The following is an 11,169-nucleotide window of genomic DNA, read 5'->3' on the forward strand; positions in this document are numbered from 1 at the left end:
AAAAACCCAGTAAAATTTTGGAAGAAAAGATGGGAGAATATCTTCACGACTTTAAGACAATCCAAGTTTTCTTTTTTTTTAAAAAAAGCATAGCAAAAGCATTTTACCATAAAAAGAAGATGAATGCATTCAACTTCAAATAAAGAAGTGCTATGCAAGGGAAAGTCATAGGCTGAGAGAGATGTTGCATAGATTTATGTATTTATCCAGCAAGTACCGACATTCTATAAACAAATAAGAAAAAGACAAACAACCTGGTTATAAAATACATGAACAAGGATTTCACATGAGGATACCCTAATGCCCAATAAGTGTCTGGAAAGGTGCTTGGCCTCATTAGTCACCAGGAGAATACAGGGAAAATCCAGTGACTCACCAACACACACACACACACACACACACACACACACATATACACACACTTCAAGTTGGTTAAGATGAAGAAGTCTAAAATCTGGTCTTTGTGAGGCCCCTCACACACTGGCAAGGGGGTCTGTAAAATAATACAACCAGCTTGAAACACTGACACACTGACAGAAGACAGCTCTAAGACTGTTCCCTGACGTAGGAAGTCGACTCTTAGGAATAAACCTAACAGAAATGAGCGTGCATGACCACAGAGAAAGTTTTATTTTTAGGGGCCAGGAGATAATGCAGCAGTTAGGGCATAAGCTTAGCGTGCGCGGCCCTAGGTTTGATTCCCACCCCATGTGGTCCCCTGAGCTTTGCTGGGAGCAGCCCTGGTGGCCCACAGCACTTCCAGGGTGACCCAGGTGCCTGGCAATGCACAACCTGAGCAGCTTCACATCCTGGGATCTGGCATTGAACCCCTGGCTAGAATTGCTGGTGGAGCCTCCAGACCTCCCAAGCTCTACTTGGGAGGTCCTCCATAAATTTATTTTTAATAACTAAAGCCTGGAAACAGGCTAAATATTCTCCAGCAGGGAAATTAATAAATAAAATCGAGTGTATTTATATGGTAGAATCCTGCACAGCAAAAACCAAAGCGCCATAGATGGTTACGTGTGATAACACTGATAAATCTCAGAGGCATTCTAATGGATGAGAAAGAAAAAAAAAGTTTCTGCTGATTTATATATAAGATCACATTTGATGAAATTTAAAAACAGATAAAATGTGTCAAAATTATATATAAAATGTCTCAAAAAATAGAATTTACCTCTAAAACACAGGGATACTGACTGAAAAGGAACAAGAGGGTTTTTTTTCCCTGTTGTTGTTTTTAAGGTGTAGGTTCAACAAGTACATACTTATAAGTGATCAGGATGTCCAGTTAAGTTTATATCTATGTAGCTTTAATTGAATATTACAGGAAATCAAATTTTGTTCTTTTGGGGTGTATGTTCTGTGTGTTCTCACCTATTTCTCAGCCGAATTTTCAAAAACATCTGAAGTGAAGCAGTGACGAATTGTAGCAAAGTAAATTTGGAAGTTTTTAAAAGCTAGAGCTGAAACTCAGATCTCTATTTAGATTTAGTGCCTGAAGCCCTAGACTCAGCTAAAAATAGTCCAGAGCCTGGCCAGCTGGTGACCAGGGAGCAGGGCTATGTTTAGCAGAAACAGCAGGCAGGCAAGTGGAAGGGGTGGAGTCGAGACAAGCCAGAAGGCGGTCTGTTTAGACCACTCCTTCATCCTTAACTGTCTCCCCCACTGCCACACCCCCCCCTCGATAACTGGGGAAAGGCTCATGGGGAAGTGGAAATGAGGGGAGGAATCCACAGTGGTTAGAAGGGGAGGCATATTGGGCAGAAAGGAAGTCAGAGCGGCTGGACTGTAAAAGGCCCCTGGGTGGGGCAGCCTTGACCTGCTGGAATTGCAGCAAGCATCCGGGCATGGTGGGGCCTCCTTCCCCAACCTCTCTTATCTCCAGCAGAAATGCCAAAGCCTGCAATAAAGCCTCCAACCTCTCCTCTCCTCTATGGCTCTGTTAACCCCAACTCCTTATCTAGATAAAATTGGTAACTCACGACCAGCTGAGAGCCCAGCAACCCTTATCTCAGGCCAGGGATGCTCCATAAACCACACCACCCAGAAACTGCCATGACAGTTGAAGTCAGCCATGAGAGGGTAGAAAAGGGGTGGAGCCCCAATTCCAGATAAAAGGACTGAGCAAGCCAAAGAAAGGCAACTTACAACCACCCCTGGACTCGATGACTCCGTTATTTGCCTACTTCATGGAATCAAACCAGAGCCCCAATTCCATTCAATCTGCTCTCCAAACGCCTGCTTCCAGCTCTTGAGAATATTCTGTTTTAATAAACACAAGAGAAATCTGGAATGCTTATAAAATCTTTTACATCGGGCCAGAGACATAGTTCAGGGGTTAAAGGTACTTGTCATGCACTGAACCCAGGTTCAAATCCTGGAACCGCATATTGTCCCCCGAGCATCGCTGGGAGTGATCCCTGAGCACGGAGTGGGGATTAGCCCCTCAGCACTGCCAGGTTTGACTCCCAAACAAACAGACTGAACTTCTTTGCATTTTGCCCAAGAGCCTGTTTCTTCCCAGGGAGAGTAGCTGAGCCTGCACTAAGCTCAGGTGAGGATGTCCTTTTCTCTTCATGAGCTTAGATTTGAAATCTCATAAGAAACAAAATTGAATTTTTTTCTAGGGGCCACTTGCAATAGTGCTCAGGAAACTTGGCTGCTCCTTGTGATGCTCAGTGAGTGGTGGGGCCTGAGTGCTCAGGTCTGTGGTGGTTGGTGCTCAGCACAGCAGTGCTCAAGGCTCCATCGTGCGAATTTGGGAAGATCTGCCAGGGATGGAACTCAGAGCATCACACAGGTGAGGCCTGTGCTGTGCCACTTGAGCTATTGCTCCATCCCAAATGGGCTGATTTTTAATGTGATGTCTAAGGAAACCAGCTGTAGAACTATTAAGACTGCAATGATGAAATGTTCCTGGAGAGCTCTTGCTACCGAAGCAGCCTCAATCCAAGAGGCACCTTCGCTTAACCTCTTCCTCTGTTAGTGTTCCCCTCCCCCCTTCCCCGCCGCAATGCAGGAGTGACTAATGCCATTATCAGTGTCTCAGACATGTTTTAGAGCTTAATTAACAGGCTTGTTTGAAGGTTTACAGCTCACTTTGAAGTGTTCAGATGGACAGAGAACGATAGGAGTGTTGCTGTTCTAGGTCGTGCTTGCAAAGTCAGAGACAGGTTGCAAAGCTCCGCGTGTGTGACTCCAATTCCAAATGTGTCAGTTCGGCTCCCCAAGAGCCCACCTCAGTTCATTGCTAGCATTCAGTCAATACTCACCTAGAAGACTTTGTCTCGACTCTTGTTCATTTTGTAAGGAAGAGGTGAATACGAGGGTCTTTCATAACAACCAGCATCATTTAGGATGATGACTAAGCAAGTTGCTGTGTAGCTGTTCTCAGTGAACAGGAAGCGTTGCATCTCAAACAATACATGATTCAACTTGGAAGACAGAGTAATGGTGTGTCAAATTCTGAAACGATGGGTAACTTTTAGGAGACGGATGGCGCTGGAAATCTCCCTAAAATTAAATTTATGGTTTGGAAAAACTTCTTCAATAACTTTCATCCTTAAGAATATCCTGGACATAGCAATAAACATCATTGGTAGATACTACAAAGACCCTAAAGGTGTGGCATTTCTTGCTACGGTAATGAGTAAACCTGCCTTTACTTGATTAAAAAAAAGTGAGAAATCTTTGGGAAAGCAGGATTGTGATATTATCAGTAAAGTTGATAATGGTGCTAATAATAATAATAGCTGTAAGCATATGTTGGACACTTCCTGGTGCTCAACATTAAAAACCAAGTCCGAAGGATCTCCCAGTCTTGAATCACTGGATGTCAGTAATGATACTAGAAGATGGACTTATTATTATTTCTGTTTTTCATACAAGGAAACTGAGCTTTGGAGAAGGTAAGAGACTCTCCTAGCAAAGGCTATAAGGCTTTAGAGGCTAGCAATGGTTTTCAAAAACATTGGTGTCTGAATACCCTGAACAAACACCATGACCTCTTAGCACCTGTACTGCAAACCATAACGCACAAAAGGAAAAGGAGAGAGAGAGCAAGAAGGAAAGTGCCTCCCATAGAGGGAGGCTGGGGTGGGAGTGGGAGGTTGGGGGATGGTGGTGGGGAAATGGGGGGACATTGGTGGTGGGAAAAGTACACTGGTGGAGAGATGGGTGCTGGATCATTGTATGACTGAGACCCAACAGTGAACAGCTTTGTAATGGTCTAACTTATGGATATTCAATTTTTTAAAAAAGTAATGTGGAGTTCATGCCCAATTTAATCAGCTTAATCAATGGCTGAATAAATAGCAGCACTCCTACAATAAAAAAAAATCTATATACTTACAGTTTCCCAGAAAATAATCTGTATATTTTATATTCTATTTAAGATTTGCAAAACCTATTTAATAAATAGATGTTTTCTCTAGGAAGGCATGTTTCTTTTAATATTTTATACACATGTGTTTAAGATACCTTTGCTTGTGGATGACCCTTGGTTAGGTTGGTGAGCACCAGTGGCCCAGATTTGAAAGAAGGAAAAGCTGGGGACAACGACACTGTCTCTTGAATTTGTCTTCCCTGTCCTATTCACTAATAGTTTTACCAGCTGAAACTCTATGTCCTTGTCATGAAAAAATGACCTAGGAGGCTGGTCATAGCTTAATTCTAAACACCCAACTTGACTTGTTCAACTTCTCAATATTTAACGTTTTACCTTTAGACTTTCAGTTTATTGCTTAACTCTATTTTTCTTACCAGGAAGAATATGGACCAACTAATAAATATGATAAATTTTGGTTTATAGGCACCATTTTCACTTTTTTAACTGCTCAGTGTCACCAGGATCACCTCCAGTGGGGCTAACTGAGCTGGGGATTGAACTCAGGGCCTGGCATAAGCAAGGCATATTGCATTATCACTTTGAGTCATATCCCCTGCTCCTATACAGAGAGTCTTTACTAGATATTTGTCACCATTAGTTCTGTCTCATACGCATGTTGAAATCAGGAGAAACTAGGTGCTTGCATTCAAGTACTGAAGTTTCAAAGTGATAAAGGAGCACACACACACACACACACACACATCTTGTTGGCAGTTAATAGGGAAACATAAAAGGATCACACTAAAGAATTTCAGATATAGGAAATAAAGTTACTTTCTAGGTTTTAAATCAGTAACACACATGCATACAGACACATGCTCACAATTGTGGTAAAGAGACTGAGGAGCAAAGCAAGAGTTAACCAGCATGTAACTAAAGACTTTGGAAACACCTATAACTTCAACTAAGGTGACTGAGTGTTATCAGAGGAGGGTAAGCACCAGCAGACGGCTATTGACTTAACAAGTGGAAAATGGCTCAGTTGTTTGGAGAAAGCCTGGATGCACAGAGGCGGTGCTCAGGGTGTGGTCAGCCCGAGGCCTATAAAACCCCTGCCCAAGAAGCCAGAAATTGGGAGCACTTTCTAAGTGCTGTTCAGAGGCGTTTTGACCCGAACACTTGAATTCTTTGACCTCTGCAGCAAATTAATCCTTCCATAAGATTTTTTTCTTGCCATTCCTTTCTCTGATTTGATCTAAACACACTGTAGCTCCTCCTGGCCTGTCCACCAGGAGCATGTGTCCTGCTCGACAGCTGGTTGTGTTTGTCATGGAAATGTAATGAACTTGAATTCTGGCTCTACAGTAGACTTTGTGAGCTTGGGGCGATATCTCCCAGTGGGAGACAGTTCCCTATTAGCTCTAGAATAGAGGAGTTTGTGTTGTCTTCACCCGATGTGTCAGTGATTAGAACGGGGATTACACTACATATGGCAGTCTTGCTCTTAGAAGAAGCCTCTGCTGATGCAAAACCAAGGTTCAGTTCCCTCTGCCTAGCTCACTAATCGTATAACTCACAAGACTTCCCCACGGTGTGGGTGTATATTGCTTGAAGGAAAGCCTAGGAGAGCATGTCCTAGCAGACACATCCTGAAGAACACAAAAGGCCCCAAAAGGGAGTTAACATATGAAAAAAGTTTCTTTAAAAGGCCATATAGTAAATATATTAGACTTTGCTAACCTGAGACATAGGCAGACCTGCATCGCCTAGGAGAACAGGAAAAGGGGCTGGACAGGACTTCTTAGCTCCCAGAGCATTTGTAAGAACAAGGGTTAACGGAACCGAAGAGAAGTGGAGAAAGGTCAGAAACAAGATGAAACTTTCACGAGGCTAAGGTGAAACTTGTCTTTGCCAACCATGAGATGAGTTCAAAATAATTGACGGAAATTACCAAATCTGAGGCGCGTCTTCTGACTTTCATTTGGTTGCTCAACTGTATTTTTCCTACCAGGAAGAATATGGGATTACTAACACACACGAATTTCTTTTTGTTGTTATTGCCGTTTTCACCTCAAACTGCTCGGGCCACATTTTAAAGGTGTCTTCAAGCTATACATCCTTGTGTGGGTGTGTAACTGCCTGGCTCTGCTGGATCCTTTCAACTCTCAACCATCATCTGGAAAAAGAAACTCCCAGAGTTTGGATAACACAACTAAATTGTAGGCAGTGAATTAATGGGCATCACTTTGTTGTGTTGGGCTCATGGCCTCACACATATGCAAGACATGTACTTAGCTACTGAACTGCATTGATAGCCCTGAGTGATCATTTATTTGAAACTGGATCCTCTAGCTCTATCAGGAATGTTTCCTTGAGGGGCTAACAGGGCTTACTGAAGAAAAAAACAACAAATTAACTTTGCTGGGGTTTTCTTGGGGGGGCAACAGGTTGGGGGTGTGGGAAAAGGGAGGTAGGAAGAGGGAAGTATAGTAGATAGTGTAAATATATTTTTTCATGACAGCTTTTTAATTCTTAAAGAAATCTTATTTGGAATTTAGTTCATTATAAAATTGTATTTAGTTAAGCTCAAAATATACTCTTGAACATATGAATGTAATTGCCCAGAAGATGAGCCAAGATCACAGAACAGTTGGAAATTTGGTGACAGAAATATAAGTGGACCTTAGGCTCAAAGTTCTGATTTGCTCTACTGATGGACTCTCAAGTGCTTCTGTGTGTGTGTGTATGTGTGTGTGTGTGTGTATGTGTGTGTGTGTGTGTGTGTGTGTGTGTGAATGTTGTGGGGCGGGAAGTGGGGTAGGACTGTGCAGTTTGGAAAAAATCTTATCTTCCATCCCCTAACTGAAGCCCATAGATCTTCAGGTCATTTTATTTTGTCTCGGGTTTTCTGGAAACTTCTTCAAACTAAACAAACAAACAAAAAAGCAAAAATATTTATTTAACTCAACTTGGAGAATGGTCCTACTTGATTACAAGTGGGCAACAGAAAAGTCAGAGAGGACAAAAGGAGTCTTCACACTTCATGCAAAATGGAGATTGGGGCTGACATCAGCCTCATTCACTGACAAGAAGTCACCAGATAGATCACAAGTTGGAATCACCAACAGGACCTCTTTTCTGTAAGAGAACAGAAGAGTGTCTCAGAAACAACACAATTTTCTGAAAGGATAAAAGACAAGGAAAAAAAGGTTTGTGTTTTTGGGTTGTGGGCACACCTGTCTGTGCTTGGGGCTTACTTCTAGCTCGATGCTCAGGGATCACTCCTGGCAGGCTTGGGAGACCATATAGGGTGCCAGGGATTGAACCCAGGTCAGCCAAATGCAAGGAAAGTGTCCTACCCACTGTACTATTGCTCTGGACAATTAAAATTCTTTTAGAATGTGTATCTGTGTCAACAATGTAACGAGTAAAAGTCATAAAGTATTTCCCCTACCAAATGAGGGTGCTGTACTCTAAAAATGCACCCATGCCAATACTCCCTCCTTCCTAATAGTGAAAATTGGAATATAAGAGCGTTTGATTGATTCATCTATATTACAGAAGTTCTGTGGCTTCCTCAGTGAGGCTATCCAACACCCGATCTGAAATAACAGTTACCGACGAGAATCATGTACTGCTTAGACACTAGAGAGACTGTCCACATGCAGAAATCCAGTCACTCCTCTGGACAAAGATCTGTGTACTGAACTGGACCACAAAGCTCATCCATCTCTATAACACGTAATGTTGCCTCTGTTCTGAATCCTCTAATGGGGGGCTGTGGTCCCAAACATGATTCTTTAGGCTTTATTTTCTATAATCTGACTGAGTGCCTGCCACTTAGTGTCCCACAAAGCTTGTAAAACCGATCAGACAAGGCACGGTGTGTAGCCTAGGGCAGGGGGATAAAACACTTAGTGAAAACATCCTTCTCTGATCTCTAGCATGGCAAGGTATAAAATGACTGAGGGGGAACAAAGTGAGCTTGACAGCATGAGTACCCCAAGTCCCTGGTGAACAGGTGGAGAAGTATCACTCGCATCAGTTGACAGCAAGACTTGCTTATTTTTTTTTTTATTGGAGTATTAGAGTGATTCCGTTCTCTGTTTATTTTCCGCTTCCGTTGTAGCAAAAAGTGAAATTAGGCAGCCAAGTGACTTTCATTTGGGTCTTTCAGAATTGTTATATTTTTGGCATCTTAAGTTGAAAATAACATATTGTATGGAGTTAAAAGTACAGGTTGGAGCCAGAGAGATCTAACAGGAATTAAGCTCCTTGCCTTGCGTGTAAGATTCAATCGCTCTACCACGCCATCCCCCAAGCACTGCCTGATATATCCTTGAGGGCCCTGCACATCACTGAGGTTGTCTCAGTTGTCCCTGGCACTGAAGGGCTTACGTAGTACCACAACTTAAGTTTTTTGCATGGATCTGCTGTCCAATTGTTAGAGAGTTCCAGGCTTTATACCCATTGGGATATCACCCCCGTGAAGAATGGAAAAGTACATCCCTACAAACCTTGAGATTATAATGCTTCATTGATTTAGTTACACATGGGAAGCCATCATATCTTTTGTATCTAAATTATATGATTTTTTCTGAAGAGATTAAAAATTTCCTGAACTTTTAATCTCACTAGCACAAGGATTATTGTATCTTTATGTGTTAGCCCTAAGACAAAGGGAAGAAATACTTTCTATCACTATTACACAATTATATCTATAGTTTTCCACTTTGTTTTTGAAACCAAATAGCCCTATGATCGGAGTTTTTCTCTCATTCCCTCCCTTTATGTTCTTTCTAACAACCAGGCATCGCTGGTCTAGATATGGAGTTAAGCTTTTGTTTTCGTGCATTTAACCTTTTAAAATTTATTTATTTTTTCATTTACACTGGGTGTACATCATTATGGAATTTCAGGGGTTCATTTTACTTCTCGGTATGTCTGAATTGTCTGTACTACACCACCAGAAAGACAAGTTGCACCGTCTCTACTGATCAAACCACGAACAAGGAATCCGCCTGTCCTGGCCAGAGGGAGTCAGGAATCTACTGGTTGTGGTTTGGTCTGTGCCTTGGAGGTGGGGGTAGAGTTCCTGAGCGTCACTGCGGTGGGCTGCCAGTGCAGTCGGCCACCTTTTCTGCTCTAGTTGTGGATGCCACATGCATGGTGGTACAACGCAGTGTCCTGTGCAGTTGCCCCATCAAGGAGCCACCAAGGGCTAAAATCCAGCCCTTGGTGGCTGGATTTTAGCAGCTCCATGGCCCTGGGCTGCGTCTACAAGGAAGAAAGGGGTCCTTGCCTGTTTCATTTGCCTTTTGGGGCTGGGGTTTCCACACCAGCACTAGACAAAAGTCTCTGGAAGTGGCCAGGCCTGGGTCTGAGACTGAAGGTGTCCAGAGAGAGCTCCTGACCCCACTTCCTGTGCTCACCTTCCTGGTCTGCGTTGCCCCCAGGGTGGCATGGGGAGCCCCAGCATCAGCAAAGAAGAGCAGTATCTCTTGGGAGGCCGCTGCTTAGTTTAAAAAAGCATGGGTCTCGGGGCTGGAGCGATAGCACAGCAGGTAGGGTGTTTGCTTTGCATGCAGCCATCCTGGGTTTGATCCCCAGCATCCCATATGGTCCCCTGAACACCGCCAGGAGTAATTCCTGGGTGTAGGGGAAAAAAAGCTGAGGAGGAGTGGGAGGCCCGTCCTCCCGCACTGGGAGCTGAAGATGCTCAAGTGCTTTTCTGCTCTGGTGTGTGCAGGAGGAACGGAAACAGGCTGTCACTTCTCTCCCTGCTCCCACCTCCCTCCAGCGCTCCCGAGGAAAAGCCTCCGGAAAGGCGTCCCTCTCCTATGTCAGAGCTGGCCCACCTCAGTTACCCTGCAGCTGAACTTCCAGCATGCTAGGAGGGGAAGACCACCCAAAGTGATGGATGGCATTTCAGTTTTATTTTTGGAGAGAAAGGCACAGATTTAAGTCAAACTGCTCAACACACCTCTTATGTTCACCTCCAAAGCCTGGCAATCAGGATGCAGCAGGGGAAGGGCACAGAGGGAGGCCATGTAGACTTGTGCACCCCTTTACAAGAAGCATAAAACCAAAATAATATGAAGAAACCCCACTCCAGGGAGAGAGAGAGAGAGAGAGAGAGAGAGAGAGAGAGAGAGAGAGAGAGAGAGAGAGAGAGAGAGAAGGGGGGAGGTGGGCCGGGAGTGTATGAATCAGGAATAAGAGTGAGAACTGAGACAAGCGCAGTCCCTAGATAGAGGCAGGCGGCGGGAACCTGTGAGCCCCGGCACCCCCGCCCGTGTTTCTGCAAGGGAGCTCTCCACAGAGCCCGTGGGAAACACACAGCTGCAGGGAAACGGGAGCTGGCTGGGTGGCAAGATGCACGCATTCCCGAGACAGCCTGAAAAACCGCGGAGGAGATTCTGCAGCTGCAGCTCCAGCTCCTTCTCTTCTGAGAGGGGATCTGAGGGGTTTGCTTGGAGCTCTGGAGGGACACAAAGCAGCAAATGTGATGATGGTTCATGAGAACCATTAATGTTAGCACTATTATTAATTATTAACTAAACAGCAGGAAGAGCGATGATGGTGATGATGATGATGATGATGATGATGATGATGATGATGGTGATGATGATGATGATGGTGATGATGATGATGATGATGATGGTGATGATGATGGTGATGATGATGGTGATAATGATGGTGATGATGGCGATGTTGGTGGTGATGATGAAGATGAAAGAGAAACTAAGAATCCTCAGACCCACACTGCCACCGCAGCTTATCTACTTCACACCTGGCTGCCCTTTCTGCCTGTCTACCAGTGGGTCTGTCAGGCC

Source organism: Sorex araneus, chromosome X (assembly GCF_027595985.1).
Source record: "Sorex araneus isolate mSorAra2 chromosome X, mSorAra2.pri, whole genome shotgun sequence".
Lineage (NCBI taxonomy): Eukaryota > Metazoa > Chordata > Mammalia > Eulipotyphla > Soricidae > Sorex > Sorex araneus.